Source organism: Lissotriton helveticus, chromosome 1_1, assembly GCF_964261635.1.
Source record: "Lissotriton helveticus chromosome 1_1, aLisHel1.1, whole genome shotgun sequence".
NCBI classification, from domain to species: domain Eukaryota; kingdom Metazoa; phylum Chordata; class Amphibia; order Caudata; family Salamandridae; genus Lissotriton; species Lissotriton helveticus.
The window spans coordinates 56,527,453-56,544,966 of NC_136057.1; the positions used below are offsets into that span (position 1 = coordinate 56,527,453).

General features: G+C 44.0%; 1 protein-coding gene and 1 pseudogene across 2 annotated transcripts in view; both read right to left on the reverse strand.

Moving 5' to 3' along the window:
• The window catches only part of LOC144823048 (uncharacterized), a 75,874-nt pseudogene extending 70,512 nt beyond the window's left edge, over positions 1–5,362 (reverse strand). Inside the window, exon 1 of the transcript XR_013608726.1 lies at positions 5,307–5,362. The product of XR_013608726.1 is annotated as an uncharacterized LOC144823048 (transcript). The remainder of the gene's footprint in view (positions 1–5,306) is intronic.
• LOC144822985 (uncharacterized) overlaps positions 1–5,831 on the reverse strand; it is a 59,547-nt gene extending 53,716 nt beyond the window's left edge. The window contains exon 1 of the mRNA XM_078681119.1: positions 5,766–5,831. The gene's annotated coding sequence lies outside the window, so the exon portion shown is untranslated. The remainder of the gene's footprint in view (positions 1–5,765) is intronic.
• Positions 5,832–17,514: the final 11,683 nt, after the last annotated feature.

Here is a 17,514-nt window from a genome sequence, read left to right on the forward strand (position 1 = left end):
GAGCCCGGCTCTTGTAGGAGATTTCCTCCAGGATTATTCAGTCTATTTCTACAAACACAGCACAAGGTGCTGACAATCTCCTACCTGAGCAGAAACCTGTGCAGACATTTCCAGGCTCTCTCCTCCTCCTATGGCTGGGGTGGGGCTGGGGCTGCTTTGGGGTCTGGGAGAGGTGGTGGAGGGGGCTGTGAGGGTCTGAAGATGAAGATAACTGCCAGTTTTGCCAAGTGTCACACATCTCACGGTAAACTAACGCATTTTAAGTTAGGTTACCGCATTGCCGCATGTAAAACAATTGTCACGCAAGTCAGCTTACTTAAAAGCTGAGTGTATCACCAGTTTTCATGGTTCGTAGAGTCCGATATTTTGTACGGTTAAACTTTAAGGAAACACAAAGCAGGCAACACACTACAGCCAATGCGAGTTCTGCTGTGCTTTGTTGATACCAGTCTGGTTTACCCTGATTGGATGGTGTTTTGCTTGTGTTACGTAACTTACGTAGGTAGGCTGACCTGACTAAAATCGCCCGGTACATGCATGCAGCGGTATGGCCTGCCCACACAGGGAAGTTATGTTTACTACTCAGCAGTCTGTCACCGTGCAGCATTAGTGCTGCGAAAAGAATAAAGTTAATCTAAATCAGTCAATGTCTGCCTAGTTTTGAAAGACAGGGACCAAAAGGATTCAGTCGGATCAAACAGGAAGTTTTCAGTTTAAAATCTCTGCTGCAGCCAGTGCGGGCCACCAGGAATTGCAGCCCCTGGAATTAAATTAAAGGACAGGGGAGTCCTCCTCAACACATGCTGTCTTCCCATAATGGGGGCGTGGCAGAAGCAGGAGTGTTCTATGGAGGCTGTGTCTGGTCACAGTAAGAGGAGGTGTAGACAGCATGACACACCATGCCCTCACTCTTCAAATGTGGCAAGTATTTGCTACAATTGCGCCGCTGGGACCATCACATCCTGCTGCCAAGAACCACAAAGTTTTGAGGAAGGCACGCCTCCGCGCTGGCTGGTTTGCGGGCGGCTCCGCAGTAACATTAGGCAAGAAAGAAACCTGTTGGCAAGCTATTCTCTCGCATTAACCAGGGAAACGTCATAAGCTAGCCTCTGACAGTATCAACTGGAAAAGTTGATATCTTTTCAGACAGCGGACTTTCACTTTCTGGAGAGATCAGAGAGCATGTACCCGGTGGACTGTCTTGACTGCGTGGATGAGAAGATGTACTCTGCAGTAGGAAGAGAGGCTCCGCTGCAGGGTAATCCGTGAGAAGCTTGTCTGTTCTAAAACCGACGGCAAAGCATACATGCAGTAAGTCTGTTTAAAATGACAGAAACTGTTTCTATCTGCTAAAGAGTACATGCAGTTCTCTTAAGTTATTAACTCGTCCAAGTAAGTTAACTGTGTAGGTGGCGGTGCCCCGGACCCGGGGCCTCTCACTATACTGGTGTGGCATTTCAAAATACTACAGCCAGCTGTGTGCGTCTCACAGCCTCTCCTGAAGTCTGCCCAGCAATCATTGCTGTAACACATAAAAGTCCACATTTGTAAAGCGCACAATCACCCGTAAGGGTCTCTAGGCGCTGGGGGCCGTCGGGGAGATTAAGCGAGCTATTGCCCAGAGTCACATGGTGCTGGGCTAACCTGCCGCCGGAGCCGGGGATCGAACCGTGGTCCCCAGATTCCAGCGTCAGTCGCCCTGGCCGCGGCGCCACACCTCTCCCACTACATGTGCGGACTGCGGCGGCTGCAGTCCGTGAGCCAGCTTACTCTGATTCATTTATGGTATATGCCCAAGGCAGCTCAGCTTTGTGTTAGGGCCATCACATCTGGTTTAGGGTCATATGGTTCTGCACTCTAAACGCTAGTCCTTTCTCTTTTTGGTATTAATTCTTAGAAGAGCCATGTGACCTATTTTTTAGATGTCCGCTTTTTATTGTTTTGTAGTGTTGGCATCTGAGGCTGATGTTAGACGTTACTTGAAAAGTCTTACTTTCCAGATTACAGCATTTGCTTATGAATAAGGTGGCCCCTGCAGTGGCAGCTTTACAGACTCCGTTCACTCCAGTCCAACAGATAAACCTTTTCCCATCACATTCATTTTTTGCATGATCCCGTCTTGGACAACAGACACCACATGGTAAAAGTGATTTGTTTTATTCTCCTTGTTTTTACATGCTCCTTATCTTTTATTTTTGCCTAATTAGCTTAATTTTTCCCTTTTTCCTTATTAGTCAATACATTATTCTATCCAAAATTCACAAGTTTATTATACAACCAGCATTGTACAAGGGCAGCAATTAAATAGCAATAGAATAAAACACATACTTCCTATCGGCACTTTTGTGAAATATGTAAGTATGGGTATGGTCTTCAAAGCTTTGTCATATGAAGTGATGCCCACACTCTTTCATAGCTGCCAAGGTTTCAGATTGCTATGTGTGACATTTTGATAATTTAGTTGTAATTGTGAGTCAGCTATCTCAGGCATTTGAAGCAGTTTTAAGATCTTCTTAAAGTTTCTCGATGCTCAAGTGAGTCTAATTTCAAATATTTATACCTTTCCCTCGTCTTCATTGCTTGATTTTCTGCTTGCAAGACAGTGTCACTCATAGTAGTTGATGCCACTCATAATTACACTGAAATTATGAAAATGTCACACATAGCAATTTGAAACCTTGGCAGCTGTGAACTGCACAGACAGGCTGGGGGGTCCTTGCTCCTCTTCTGCAGGCTGGACACAGAGGGAGAGGCCGGAAGTTATATCAGCATCCGCTGCTGTCTCTGCCACGCTGACCCGGAAAAAGAACCCCTGCTCCCTTTCATACAATGTGCTTAATGCTGTGGTTCCCAAACTGTGCGCCGCGGTGCCCCGGTGCGCCGTAATGAGGTGCCAGGGGCGCCGCGCACACTAGGGTGACCAACTGTCCGTAAATTCCACGGGCCTTTTATCTGTAATTTTGGCCATCACAGGGAGCAGCGCTGCTCCCCTGTGAGAGGCCTCACCCCTGCTGCTGGAGGCGCCTCGCACTCCTCCAGGAGCACGAGAGCAGCCCCTCCCGCCAATTGTCATTCAGTATGCTGCTGATTGCCACTTACTGAATGTCAATGGGGCAGTCTGGGGGTGTGACACCATGTGGCGGCCTCCTCCTGCCTCGGTGTACAGAAGGGCATTCTGTACGATAAAACGCCCATGCTGCAACGTTAGAAATGACTTCATTCAAAGAAGCCTGTAAAATAAGTTTAAAAGAACAGGTTATCGTTCTCTCACTGTCCTGTCATTTTAGAACTGAAGTATTTTCAATATTGTATTCAGCAAAGCCATGGTTGCTCCTTTTAATTTTTTTAAGGAACTAGCAACCATTGACAAAGCCAATAGCCCTGGCTTGTTGAGGTGTAATGATACTTTCTGTATTATATATCTGGATGCAATGACAGAGACAAAATAATACCAGTGAGGCGGAACACTATGCTAAGCGCAGATTTCTAGCCTAGGTGTTTTAAGCTGCGCTCTTAATTACGTCAAACACCCCCTTTGAAGAGACCCCCAGTTTTTTTACACCGCTTAAAGCCCTGGAAACAACACCATGTTACAGTAACCTCACATCCTGACACTGTGCATCATGCATTACTTCTACGTTTTCAGTCTGCCTATGTGCAGGGGCATAGTGAACTCTCCACCAGCCCACCCCTTGCTGTAGGTCATTCTTGATGGGACTCTTCTGCCTGCAACTCTGCAAACAAAGGCTCAGCTCATAATGTGAAAAGGTGGGTGAGTAAATAAGTGAAGGAATGTCTGAATGGCTGGATGGATTACTGAAAGGATGAATGCATGAATGAAAGGGGGAATGGATAGATAATGAAAGAAAGGATGGATGGATGAGTGAATGAATGGAAGTATGGATGAGAGAAAAGGTAAATAGATGGATGTATGGATGGAAGGGTAGATGTATGGGTGGAAGGGTAGATAGATGGGTAAAAGTGTGGATGGGTGTGTGAAAGGACGGATGGATGAGTGAAAGGGCAGCTGATGGGCGAGTGAATTGGTGGATGGGTGTGTGAAAGGATGGATGGGTGGATGAATGAAAGGGTAGATGATGGGTGTGTGAAAGGATGGATGGGTGGATGAATGAAAGGGTAGATGATGGGCCAGTGAATGGGTGGATGGATGAATTGATAAGTGAAATGGTGAATGGATGGATGAGTGAAAGGGTGGATGTAAGGATTGATGAGTTAGTGAAAGGGGGTAGATGGACAAAAGGATGGAAAGATGAGTGAAGTGAAAGGGTGGATGGATGAGTGAACGGATGGCTGGATGAGTGAACGGATGCTTGGATGAGTGAAAGAATGGATGAGTAATAGGATCAATGGATGGATTCATGAATGGATGAGTAAATGGGTGGGTAGATGGATGGATAAGTGAAAGGGGGATGGAGAGAGAAAGGGAGGATGAATGACTGAAAGGTGAATGGGTGGAAGGATAAATGGCTGGGTGAATAGATGAGTAAGTGAATGGGTGGATGGATGAGAAAGTGAATGGATGGCTGGGTGGAAGAGTGATGCATGGATGATTGTACAGATGGATGGGGTGAAAGGGTGGGTAGATGAATAATGGATGGATGAGTGAAAAGGTTGGATAGAGGGTTGGATGAGTGAAATGATGGACGGAAGGATATATGGTGGATAGGTGTGCAAATGGTTGAATATGTTTGGATATAGATGGGCACACAGATGGAAGGACAGAACTTTTTAGTGTAAAAATTAAGCTGGGGATACTGATTACGACAGACCAAACTCAATGTTCCATTTTCTTAGAGCGGGTCTCAGTACCAAAAGGTACTGGAAGCAGCAGCTGGCATAAATAAGGGTTTGGGACCAGGCACTCTGTTGGGGAAAAAAACGATGGATTGGGATGCAGCCAAAGTGATTGCCAGTGGATGAGATTAATAATTCAAGCATTCCAACCAATATAATACCTTCATTGCGTCCCAAATACTTTAAGGAAGATAACAGGAGGTACACACCACCCACCCACCAACCGGTAAAAAAATGGTGGGGAGCCACGGCCAACTGCCGATTAGGTCAGGGGAGCCACAGGGCAAAAAAGTTTGGGAACCACTGCCTTAATGGATTTCAACAGCAGGCGCGGAGCGCCCTCTGGTGGCCAATGACAGAACCGCCGGCGCCGGATGTTGTGTCAAGGACGAGGGTTATTTAAAGGTCACAGACATGAATGTCCTGCCCTCAGTTTGTCTCAACCTTGGTTCAAAAAGAACCGTGCATATTTCAGACTCCACAAAATGTACCTGTATCAATCAATCAGTGCTGCCACAGGCCCCAGAGAGCATTGATTTCTGATCTGAAATAGATAGAGGACTCACTGTTAGAACTAGAACGAGTCCAGATCAGAGTCTGCAGGAACAAAGGGGAAACAAGCTGAATTATTAGTGTCTCAGATGCCTTAATTATGCTGCAAATACAAAAAGAACTCATTCAGAGAGTGACAAAACAGGTTAAATATGATCTTGTATTTGCTATCAGAGTTCAAATGGGAAGAGAAGTACTGAGACAAGAAGCACTTCATAAAATATTTAGAGACCTCTAAGGAACTTTATATTCAAGTGTTGATAACCTGAATGCGAAAAGCATAAAACCTTTCTTAGATGATTTAATCTTTCCCCGAGGGCTGTAGTATATATCACGGAAGGCCTCACAGCCCCCATCTCACAGCAGAAACTACTCCAGGCTGCTTGTTCCCATCTTACCTGGGAGGGGGTCTATGAGGGTCTGAAGATAACTGCACAGACATACAGGGCGTCCTTCCTCCTCTGCAGCAGGCTGGACACAGAGGGAGAGGCCGGAAATGATGTCACCTGCTGCTGGTGCTGTCTCTGCCACCGCTGACCTCAGAACAGGAAACACTTCTCCCTTTCATACAATGTGCTCAGTGGATTCATCTCAGCAGGCGAGGAGCGCCCTCTGCTGGCCACTAAAGAACCATCACATCCAGTGTCGAGTGAGAAATACACAAGCAAGCATTTTGTGGCAGGAAATGCCTGGGTTTAGATGTCACAGAACGAATGTATTTAACATACACACACAGTCCTGGTACAGGGTCTCGCCCTTGGTTGTTTCATATGACCATCTTCAAAACACTGATGCAGAGAACTAAAGAGTATTTACAGAAATTGTCAAGTGGAAATGACAGTTTATATTTCATTCAATATATGAGAATACTGCTAGTGGTGCAATTAAACTGGGCAGCTGATTAATTTTTTCATTTTCTTTTTGAAACACTTTATTTATCCGATTTTTCAAATACACATCATGGTACATAGCAAAGTAAATAGAGAAAAATACCATGCAATTTCATACACCAGACGAAATACAGTTTGGCATAAGTCATATGTCAAAGCGAAAATTAAAAGAACAGATTTTTTCTAATCTTTCTGTGTTTTTGGGTTATTCCTTATCATAGCTGCCAAGGTTTCAGATTCCTATGAGTGACATTTCAATGACTATGAGTGACACTTTCTGGCCAGCATAATTAGGCGAAGAAGAAGAGGAAAGCATATAAATATCTGAAATTATACCCATCTGAGCAAAAAACGTTAAGTGCTGCATAGCACCAGAAATGGAAGGGCACTAACCTAGTCAGAGGCACAACACTACTATTAAATGCTGCAACTCGTTAAAATATCTAAAACACTCCTAAAACCATTTATAAGCAAAAAAATTTACGGACTTTTATTTAGCGCGAACTTGACCCGGTATCGGGTATCAGAGCGCTTTACATAGCACCAGTTGCGTTACATGAGGACACATTCATCATTTTGTAAGGCACAGGGAGATTAAGTGATTTGCCCACAATCACAGGATTTTCATTGTCATTTCCGAGACTCGAAACCGGTTCCCCATATTCGAGGTTGACCGCCCTAGCTGTTAGGCCAACTATGGTTTCACCATTAAATTTCGCCATGCATGCAATGGTGTCAAGCTATTTCTGTGATATCGACTGATGGAGCTAAATCTGTTTGTATATTTCTGTATTAAACATGCAGCGCAAATGGTGTAATTCATAAGAATATATGCGGACTGCTGTGATTTCTGTCTCGAATCAGGAGGCACGCTGGACGTGAGAGGAGCTCTCTCACCTGGTGGATATCACCAGCTTCAAAGTACTAGTGTTGCCAGGCGACAGTAACAATTCCAGGGGCCTGGGCAGGTGGGAAATTGAACTAGGGACATGTTGCCACAGCCTCAGATACCTGTTGGAGGACGGGCTGGTGTTCAACGGGAAAAAAAAGACAGGAGCTCAAAACAACGTGACACCCGCAGAAAAGGAATTAATCATTCCAGCTTTCACCAGCCTTAGTACAACCACTAGGCCCTAGGCTTTTTGCTGGTAATCCATCTAGGCAAAGGAGGAACATCACTGGCCAGGCAGCTCTATCTGTCCCACGCGGGACCCAGGTCCAGTCTTGTACGATGTGAGTAGCCCGACACAGATTTCCTATGCCTCACCCGTCATCATTATAGTCAGCTAACAGAGTCTAGGTCACAGCCTGGCAGACTGCTGTATTTCAAAACACACTCACTAGCAAAATATATATCATTAATTATAGCTGAGATTCTGACTGCCACATGAGCCGGCGAGCCATGTGCCCACGACCTCAGTTTAGTGCCATGAGTATGGCCATCCCTAACATGTACCAAGCATCAGGCGTTAGACTAATGCATTTCAGTGTGGTGGTCCGCATCACTGCACTGAAATGCGAAGTGACGCATTATAGCCCCTCCTCAGCTGCTATAATGGAGGTATGTCAGTACAACGCGATCTTTTAGATCGCGGTACATGACAAAGCTGCCATTACAACGCAAGTCGTTACAACGACTTGCGTTGTAGGGCGTGGATTGTGGAATATTATAATTTTATATTCCAACACCAGTCCACGTAACAGTAGGGAAGGTGTTGGAATATAAAATTGCAATATTCCTTATACAACAACGCCATCCAGCGCAAGTCGTAGTAATGACTTGCGTTGCAATGGCATCGTTGTAAAGGCATCACGGTGTTTTCGCCGCGTTGTAAACGATGTTCCCTGCTATAATGCACCATGATGAGGGGCAATGTGTGTTGCGCCCTGTTCCCGTTAGGTTTCAGGGGCGTGCTCATGATCTGTTCCTCGCATCGCTCTACTTTTTTACAATGTATTAGGACAGGACACACCCCGGGCCGATACCACACGGCATCACTGAGGAGTCACTACCCAATAAGTGGGGGGTGAGTCACAGGGTCAGTCCTGCAGTGTGGCCGGCCCGCGCTAAACGCAGCGGTGCAAGTGCGTGGCATTTCAGGAATGGTTCACTGACACTTGTCAGTGTGTTGGGCAAAATAATGTTAGGAAAGATCCTCTTCGCTGCTCGCACCACGGCATTGTGGATGAGGATCGATTCCCGGACCCAGAGTTGGCCAAGCCTGACTTGCCATTTTGGTGAAGCTGGTCAGAACCTCCATATGCTCCCCTGCCCGGCAATATGGATTCCGTGAGTTACCATGTCACACACAGGCTGAGCCCACCAGCATTGTCAAAAGAGCTGATGCCAGTCCGAGTCAGCAGCCTGCCCCCCTACCAGAGTGAGTACTGTCACCGCAACACACACAAAGGAGTAGGAAAGTGGATAATAAAAGTTGGCACGAGCTCAGTGAGAAAAAACTGCACTCGCACACAAAATCGTGACATGCTCCATCATTGGGCTTGCTTACTAAAAACCTTGTGTTCCATGATACCCCCTTACAACATGAGCATCTATATGTGATTAAAGTAAATAAAATATGAGAAATACAAACAACTGAACATGCTGTTTGGCTCTAGAAAAAACTTGATGAACAAAAACATAGGAGAGACACAAGTTAATGCGAACCTTAGGAGTAAGAACACAGAAGTACGATTAGATGTCATAAATCCAATACAAAGTTTACTACACACTACCTAGAGGAACACCACACCGTAAATGACCTATCCTGGACGGTGCTGGACTAACCCAGAATCAGACCACCTACAGGAGATAAAAAGAGATTACTCCTGATGAGTGAACAGAAGTGGGTGTACAGACTAAAAAGCCACGTGTTGGGATTGAATGATGATATTTCATGGAACAACCTGAATATATGAAGTTGACCACTATATAGACTCCAGTTTTGATTAGTGGGCCCCCTTGCCCCATGAGCATCTATCGGTGAAAAAAACGAAATACAATATGAGAAGTCGGCAATAGAAAAAACTTGATGAAGGAAAACGTAAAAGAGATACGAGTTAATGCGAACCTTAGGTGTAAGAAGGTTCCCTACATTTTAGATTATCTATATATTGTATCGGTTTAAACATGTATAGGAATTATCCCCTTGTCAGTACGACTAGTAAGCATAATTACACATCAGGTACTGTTTTTATAATTTATAACACTACGATGGGTGACCCTCAGCAAGAAACAACATTCCTCCAGAAGGGAATCTGTATATTACATTTACGCTTCCAGCCAATCATAATTCATCGGCAACAAGCTGGGGGCATATATGTTTATACCGCCATGCAACCTTGAGGAATGGACAAGCATTCAATAAAGTTATTTTTCTAATAACCTGTAAAAAAATCACACCATAGATCTGAAGTTCGGAATAATGACGCTGTAAATGTCGAGATCATGTGACTCCTACCTTCCCCAAGTTGCCGGACCTTCTCCCGTCTTAGGGTAGGAGGAGGACAACAACTTGCCACCTACACGGCAAGCGTTGGAGAATGCCCCGGAAGTGTACCCACCATGATGAAGTAAGGTGCTAGGGGTGGGGTTCCATGGGACGGGACCACTCTACAAGATGTGGACAAAAATTACGGTACTGGGTGTGCAGTTACACCGACAAAGTAAATACATTTTTGCTTACTTTAATTATGACTATGTGTGGTGATATATACATGTATATCATGAACTGGAGCATTTCCACTGTTATCCAGGCATTCTTTCAGCGGTCATAACCCTTAAGACTGTGTGAAATGACACTATGTTTTATGAGTTGCTTCTGAATTGATTGATTTTCCACATTTATACTGGGTGGGCAGTTACACCGACAAAGTGATTGCTTACTTTAATTTTGACTCTGTGTGGTGGTATACGCATTTATATTGTGAACTGGAGCAGTTCCACTGTAATCTAGGTATTTGGTTAGCTTCATGACACTTGCGACTGTGTGAAATGGCAACATGAGTTGTTTCCCGATTTATTGATTTTCCCAAGTTATAAATATTACCATTATGTATATGTTTTATCTCCTTATAGAGTTTGACTACATAGGGTCCCTCCCAACCCCTCGCTAATTATAGCGATTTACTTGGTGAAACTCGGTGAGTGAGATTTTCTTGCGCAGCATTAGTGGGGACATTTGATTGAAACTGATTTAGGTGATGGTAAAAGCGTTTTCCTGAGTGTAATGTGGCATGGACACTGTTCCACGATAACTGTTTAGTCCAATTTGGACGCAATGCTTGAAATATTATACCAATAGGGTACTGCGGTGGTGCGTGGATGTGGTGCAAAGAGGGAAGAAGCACCCAGGGGTTTGGACTTTGTAGAGGATCAAATAGCAATCTAGTAATAATTCTCTCCCCTCCGTGTGCGTTTCCCACAGATTACGAAGTGTGCGTGAAATAAGGAACCCCATGTTGGAAGGAATGCATTCAATAGATACCTAAGGCAGGATCAGAGGGGACTACATTTTGGGATCCGGAGGGTCCTGATGAATGCTGGAGTGACCCGACACTGTGGGCACGATTTAAACAGCAGAAACATGTTGACACCTTGGCAGTAAGGAGGGGTGAAAATCTTCTCCTGTTACCATCATCCTTCACGTTTTAAAAACTAGCCAGATGACCCAGGAATAAAGTTTTGAATGGGTACACATCCAAGCTATTTTTAACTTTCATTAGCTGCACTTTTCTTCGGTGATCACACATTTTCATTGGTTTTTTTTTTCTTCTTTAGAGTTTTACATAGCGCGAACTAGACCCAAGGAATCGGGTATCAGAGCACTTTACATAAGCACCAGTTTCGTTACAGATGAAAACATTCATTTTTCTTTTGTTAGGCATGGGGAGATTTAGTGATTTGCCCAGAATCACATGATGGTGAGTGCCAGTTGTCGAGACTCGAAGCCGGTTCCCCAGGTCCAAGGTCGACCGATCTACCCTTAAGTCTACATCCTCCCCTCCCCTTTGCTCCACACCAGGCGTTGGTCTGCGCATGGGTGTTAATAAGCAAGCCCAATGATGAAGTACGTCACAATTTTGTGAGTGAGGGTAGTTTTTTCTCACTGAGCATGTGCCACCTTTTATTATCCACTTTTCCAATCCTTTGTGCGTGTTGCAGTCATAAATTGGGGAGGTCAGAGTAGAGATGTCACCTCTCCCTCCTTCAGGTTGTGTTAAAGTGAGTACTGTCACCACCAGTGTGTGTAGAGTGTCTCAGGACCATGAATCATGCAGGGTTGGTGTTGGGTGCACCACAGGCCCGGGAGTCCACAACGAGTTGTTTCAGGCTGGCCATGCAGGGGGTCTGTCTGTTGCAGCAGCGCCAGTGTTCCGTTGTAGAAGTTAGTAGCTGAGAGCGAGCCGGCATTCTTCCGTCTTCATGTAAACCTGTGCCATATTTGTTATTTGCTTTAAAAAGACTATCCATACATAGCTACCAAGGTTTCAGGTTGCTATGTGTGACATTTTCATATTTTCAGTGTAATTATGAGTGACATTTCAATGACTATGAGTGACACTATCTCCGTCACAACTGACCAGAGTCACCCGACGTCACCGGCGCGGCCAAAGACACTTCTGATGCAGATAGATAAAAAACTAGCATTTGCCCGTGGCATTTCTTGAGACCAGGTGTGAGTAGCCCAGTAGCTTATCCCATCTCTCCTCAGTGAATTGTTTGCTCTATGTTTCCTCCCATGTTCTACATTTGCATCACCTGGTATAATTCGGTCACAGCCTTACATCCAGTGATGAACCTACAGGTGGGCTTAAAGTAGGGTATTTGTGACACATAAAATAAAGGCATTTTTTGCATAAAAATCATGAGTATCCCGCCAGAATCAGGTCTGACGATATGTATGTTTCTGTTCATTGGTCAGCGCATTCTGCCATGTTGTCTTCTGTTAATTTCGACCTTCTCTGAAGCGTGCTATAGTACTTGTGTATCCTTCCACTGTTTGGGTTGTAGGATCTACTTTTCCCTGCTCCCTTGATGTCTGCTTACAAACACTTTTAGCCTCACACGCATACTCTATGTGAATGTATTTCGTTACCGGAGGCTTTTTTTTCCTCTTTTTAATACCTCATTCAATATTTTTTTTATGATATTCACGTATATATTTTAAACTTGCCTTCTAACTATGCCCTTAGCAGATGCACATCCAGACCCCGTACTTTAAATACTTTGCTCAACATTCTTTGTTTATTTCTTAATTTCAATCGCATGTGCACTTTAAACTCTCCCTGTGACTGTATGTCATTGATAGATGCACATCCCAGATGCATACATTTCTTTCAACCATTTAAAACCAATTTCCATATTATATATTTTTACCACCTGGAATTGCAACAGATTTTTATTTTTAAATATCTCTATTTACACAGCTAACTAGACTTATAATGCTACATCTTACCCAAACACCCGTAATACCAACCTGCCGTACGAAAATAAAGAGCTATGACGCATCCAGTGCTTGCCACGTTAGAGCGCTTTTTCCTAACTGTACTATTTGGTTTAATTTTTCGTGAAATCGGTTGATGTTTGCACATATTCGAGACAACAGTGTTGCGTAACAAAAGTGTTTTTCAGAAACTGATATAAGGTTTCTTTGGCTGCTATACGCTAACTTACATTTATTTGACAAACTAAATATATTTTCAAAAGCTCACAAAGTATTGCAATCTGTGCTCTCACAATCTTTTCAATTCCTTCTCTTAACTGACCTTACTGCTGCAAAGAACCTGAAATATAAGTAAGGGCACTCGTGAGAGGCCCCTGCGGGGAGGAGTACTGAGCCAGCTTTAAGAAACTGAACAGAACTCAACTTGTTGTGCAGACAGTCAGTGACTGCAGAGCTCTGAGCAGTGTCACTTTCACAATTGCTTTAGGGGCTCCCAGCTGTGAAGTTACTTTGTGCAGCTGCCTGCATACAGGGAAATGCAGAGCAGAATCTAAGCTAAACTAACAGTTACAGGCCTAATGAAGACGTGCGCTTGGCGTCCTGTGCTGCAGGAGACAGTACAGGCTACAAAGCAGGTTGAAGATGCGATCCTTCCTCCTGCCCCAGCAGACAACAGGTCTCCTGGGACTTATAGTCCCAATAGCAGGCAGTTCAGTTCAGTTCAATAAAACTTTATTCGGCCACGTTTTGGCCATAAAAGTAGATTTCACCGTAAAGGACACAAACAGATAAAATGTATAACTGCGGTACGAATGTGGTTAAGAGCACAAATAAAATTCTTCCATATAATAATAAAAACATTTCCAAACAGAGCGAAGTCATTGCTATTGTCAACCCATTTTTTTCTTTTACTTATAGCCCCTGATGAAAAACTTGCGACCCCATTACAAATAAGTGGGGAGTAGAACACTTGCAGGTAAATCAGTGCTGGTCTTACTTGTGCAAAATAGCAATTTCTTAAAAGTGGTAGAATATATTTTGCTCGCAGCTCAGTATAAAAGCAACAGTAGAACATAAAGTGCAACAGATCTTGGTTAGAAAGTGTCACATTCACATGGCTGTAAGGTTCCTGGCTTTGAGAAACCTTTAGGTACAGTAAGGAACCAATGGATACAGTTAAATCTAAATCTAGATAAAAGAAAATGATGATTCAAATTATTAACAAAAGATCAAAAATGTTCATCTAAAATGCCAGGACTTCTAATCATAAAATGTCTGCATGTAGGTTTCTTAAGTTCATTTGCTTCCCCATCCAGATTTCTCCTAGTTAAGAATTGAGTTTTTATAACTTTCACCTCCATGAGGTGCAGCTTTCTTGGTTGATTAAATAGCTCTGGTTGTCCTAGTGCTGAAAGCTGCCGAGAAACATAGCTTAACCAGGGAATATCTGCGGCTCTATCTAGCTTCATGCAGTCATCTAGAATAATTTGGTTTAGGTTCGCCACAGTTCTAGACCATAGTTTTAACCACCATATCAAGCCAGTCTGTTGACAGTGCGCATGGCTCTTTGTTGATAATTAATGCTTGGCACAACAGGGTTCTCTCTAGATCAGGCCGAACAGGGCTTTTTGGGTGGTCAGTAATAGCTCCGATCCTGTGCTTTCCCGTCTCCTCTGATTCCGTACTCTTGCATGGACACTAATGATTGGGTTGTTACTGCTTTGGCCTTTTACCATAAGAGAGCAGAGCCACAGAAAGCACAGTCCCTAGAGACTGCCTGTCCCTAGGGGAGATAGCCAGGCTAAGGTGTCAAGCACAGGAAATACATGCCTATAAGAAACACTTTGCTTCGGGGGGCATTCCCACCACTGGTCCAAGGGTTCATTTGGTGTCAGTCCACTCTCTCAAACTCAGATGCCTTTTACAGCACCTTTAGTACTACAGCTGCCTCCAGGCCTCCTCCCCGTCATGCTGGTTCTCTCTCTTCCTACAATGTAGGGTACAGAGTTGGTATACATAATACCCTACCAAGAGTCTTATCAGACAATGAAAGCCTCAATGTTATTAAAGACAGCATTACTCCTCCACTACTGTGACGTATAGTCATAATGCTGTCCTTGTTGTTCAGAATAAAGATATGATAATAACTCTGTGTTCGTCGGAAGACTGAGGACGTTATCCTGACAATAAATGTGTACATTAAATAAAGGTATACTTATCTACACTAATGGTAGGCTGAGACATAATGCAATGATTAATGATACACAATATAAGTTCGAGACTCTTTCATTGATTCAGCACACGTATTGTCAATTAAATTAATCTATAAGATATTTGGGGGATAGTGCAAAATATATTATTGTTTAAGTCAATTGCTTGATGGAGAAATATTAAATATGAATGGCTATATATTTAACAGAGACAAATCCTGTGACATAACTTTCAGTGTCATATTTTACTAAGAAAATAATTAACCCGTTCGGTGCGGAGGACGGCCCCCTAGCTGGAAGAAAAATTCCCATTTTAATGTTCGCTGATAGTCTCCAAAACATCGGGTGGATTGCAGCGTGCCCTCGCGCGTTTTGAAGAGTTCTGCCATCTGAGGGGGTCTTAAAATCAATACTGCGAAGACAAAGTTTATAGCATTTAAGTAGCACAGATCGTTTAGAGAGAAAATGATGATGGATGGGCTACCCCTGGAGCAGGTTGATGCTTTTGTCTATCTGGGCATCAAACTGCAAAAGGATATGAGGTGGAAGCCACACATTGAGGTCATAGAGTTAAAGCATTGGCAGATGGTAGGTATTGTTAGAAAATAATTTAAAACTTCCCTGACAAAGCCCTTATGTCCGGTATCTAGAGCACCAAAGTACTGAGCTCAGTCCTATACGGGGCTGAGCTGTGGGGCCTAGATAACTTGACCCCGCTATCAACAACCGAGAATGCATTCCTGCGTGCAATCATTAGTCTGCCTCAGAGTACAACCACCCTCCCTCTAAGGAAGTACCTAGGTAGGAATGCCCTGGCGGATTTCGCCAGATTACGGCCAATTTTATTCTGGCGCAGAATATGGTGCACACAGGAATTAGCAGTGTACGCAGAGGACATAAGGGACATAGTCAACTTGGATCGCTTTCACAAAACTGGCTGGTTATGTGATTTGAGCAGCTTGCTCAACAAAATGGGCTTCTCACACCTGTGGGACTCACCTTCCACGAAATGTTTCTGACAAAAAGTAGCCTGAAAGAAATGTATTGGGACATGGTTGCACAAGATGAGGTTAGGTGCTATGACCAGACTTCTCTCTCTGGGCTTTTCCTCCAGATTAACCATTCCCAATACTTGAGCCATACTGGGATACTATTCAAAAACCTCTGGATCGAAAACTTTACTTCCAATTTAGATCAGGCAGTCTGCCCCTGAAGTTTTTTACATCCAAATGGTCTCCCACTGGAGACAACCAATGTCTTGCTTGCGCCAAACATGCAGAGTCATACGAGCATGTGCTTTTTGCCTGTCCTGCCTATGCCGGACCGCGTAAAGCTTGGCTGGCCCAGCTTTGTAAGAACATGGGTATAAGGTAGCCCTGTGAATCTTCTGCACTAATCCATCTCCCAGGTATGCAATTGTTGCCCAAATACCTCAGGTGGATGTGGCACAGACATTCTAATTAAATCAAGGCTGGATAATGTTTAAGATTTTATTTTATTTATTTATTTATGAAGTTTTGTATAGCGCTAGCCTGACCGGAGGGTATTGGAGCGCTTCACAGCAATTGCATAGCAAAACATGCGGCAGAATAACATATTACAATAAACCGAGCAAAAGGGAGCAGAATAAATAGAAAAACAGTGAGACAGTCCGGGTGGGAGTCGTAGTGAAGAAGATGTTGAGTGGGTCCATTACAAGGACTTGTTATCCCACAGCCGGGAGAGGTAACGTGTCATTTTCAGCACTCCGATAGGTCCTATCTGATCGCTGGAAATCGATCGAGGAAAAGGATTTTGAGCTGACTTTTGAATTAGCGAAGGAGGGAATAGTTCTGATGTGGGGGGGGATAGCGTTCCATATTTTGGGCGCATTGCCGACGAAGGATCTGGCCGCGTTTTTTTTTCTTCTAGGTTTTAGCGGGATAAGCAGTAAGGTATTGGAGCTTATGAGGTTCCTGTTCTGACCAGCTTTTTTGAGTTTAGATACCAGATATTGGGGTTTGCCTGTGTGGAGGGCTTTGTGGGTGAGGCAGGCCGTTCTGAAGTTCGCCCGCATTTCTATGGGTAGCCACTTGATTTCTTTGAGGGCAGGAGAGATGTGGTCAAATTTCTTTAATCCTGTTACCATTCTGGCAGCCGTATTGAGAGTTGTTTTTAGCGGAGCAAGGTGTGTTTTCGCAATTCCAGAGAGGACTGCGTTTCCATAGTCCAGTCTTGACAGCACCAATGCTTGAGTGGCTTGTTTAAGGTCGTTGGGTGTAATGAAAGGTTTTATTTTGTTTAGTAGCTTCAGATTAAGGAAGGCGCTCTTAGCCAAAATCTTAATGTGTTTGGTCATGTCCAGTTTTGAGTCTAGCGTGATGCCTAATGATTTGACAGAATCGGCCAGGGAGAGGTTCCCATTGAGCGCATCGATCTGCTTTAGCCACTCAACCACTTGAGGGTTCTCTTCTTTGTTCGAGATGAGGAGTAGTTCGGTTTTGTCCGGGTTAATTTTTAAATGGTTGCTTGATAGCCGTTGCGCATCTCTTAGGGTTTCATTGAGTCTTTGTATGTCTTTGGCAGAGGAGATTTCCAGGTAGATTTGGGTGTCGTCAGCAT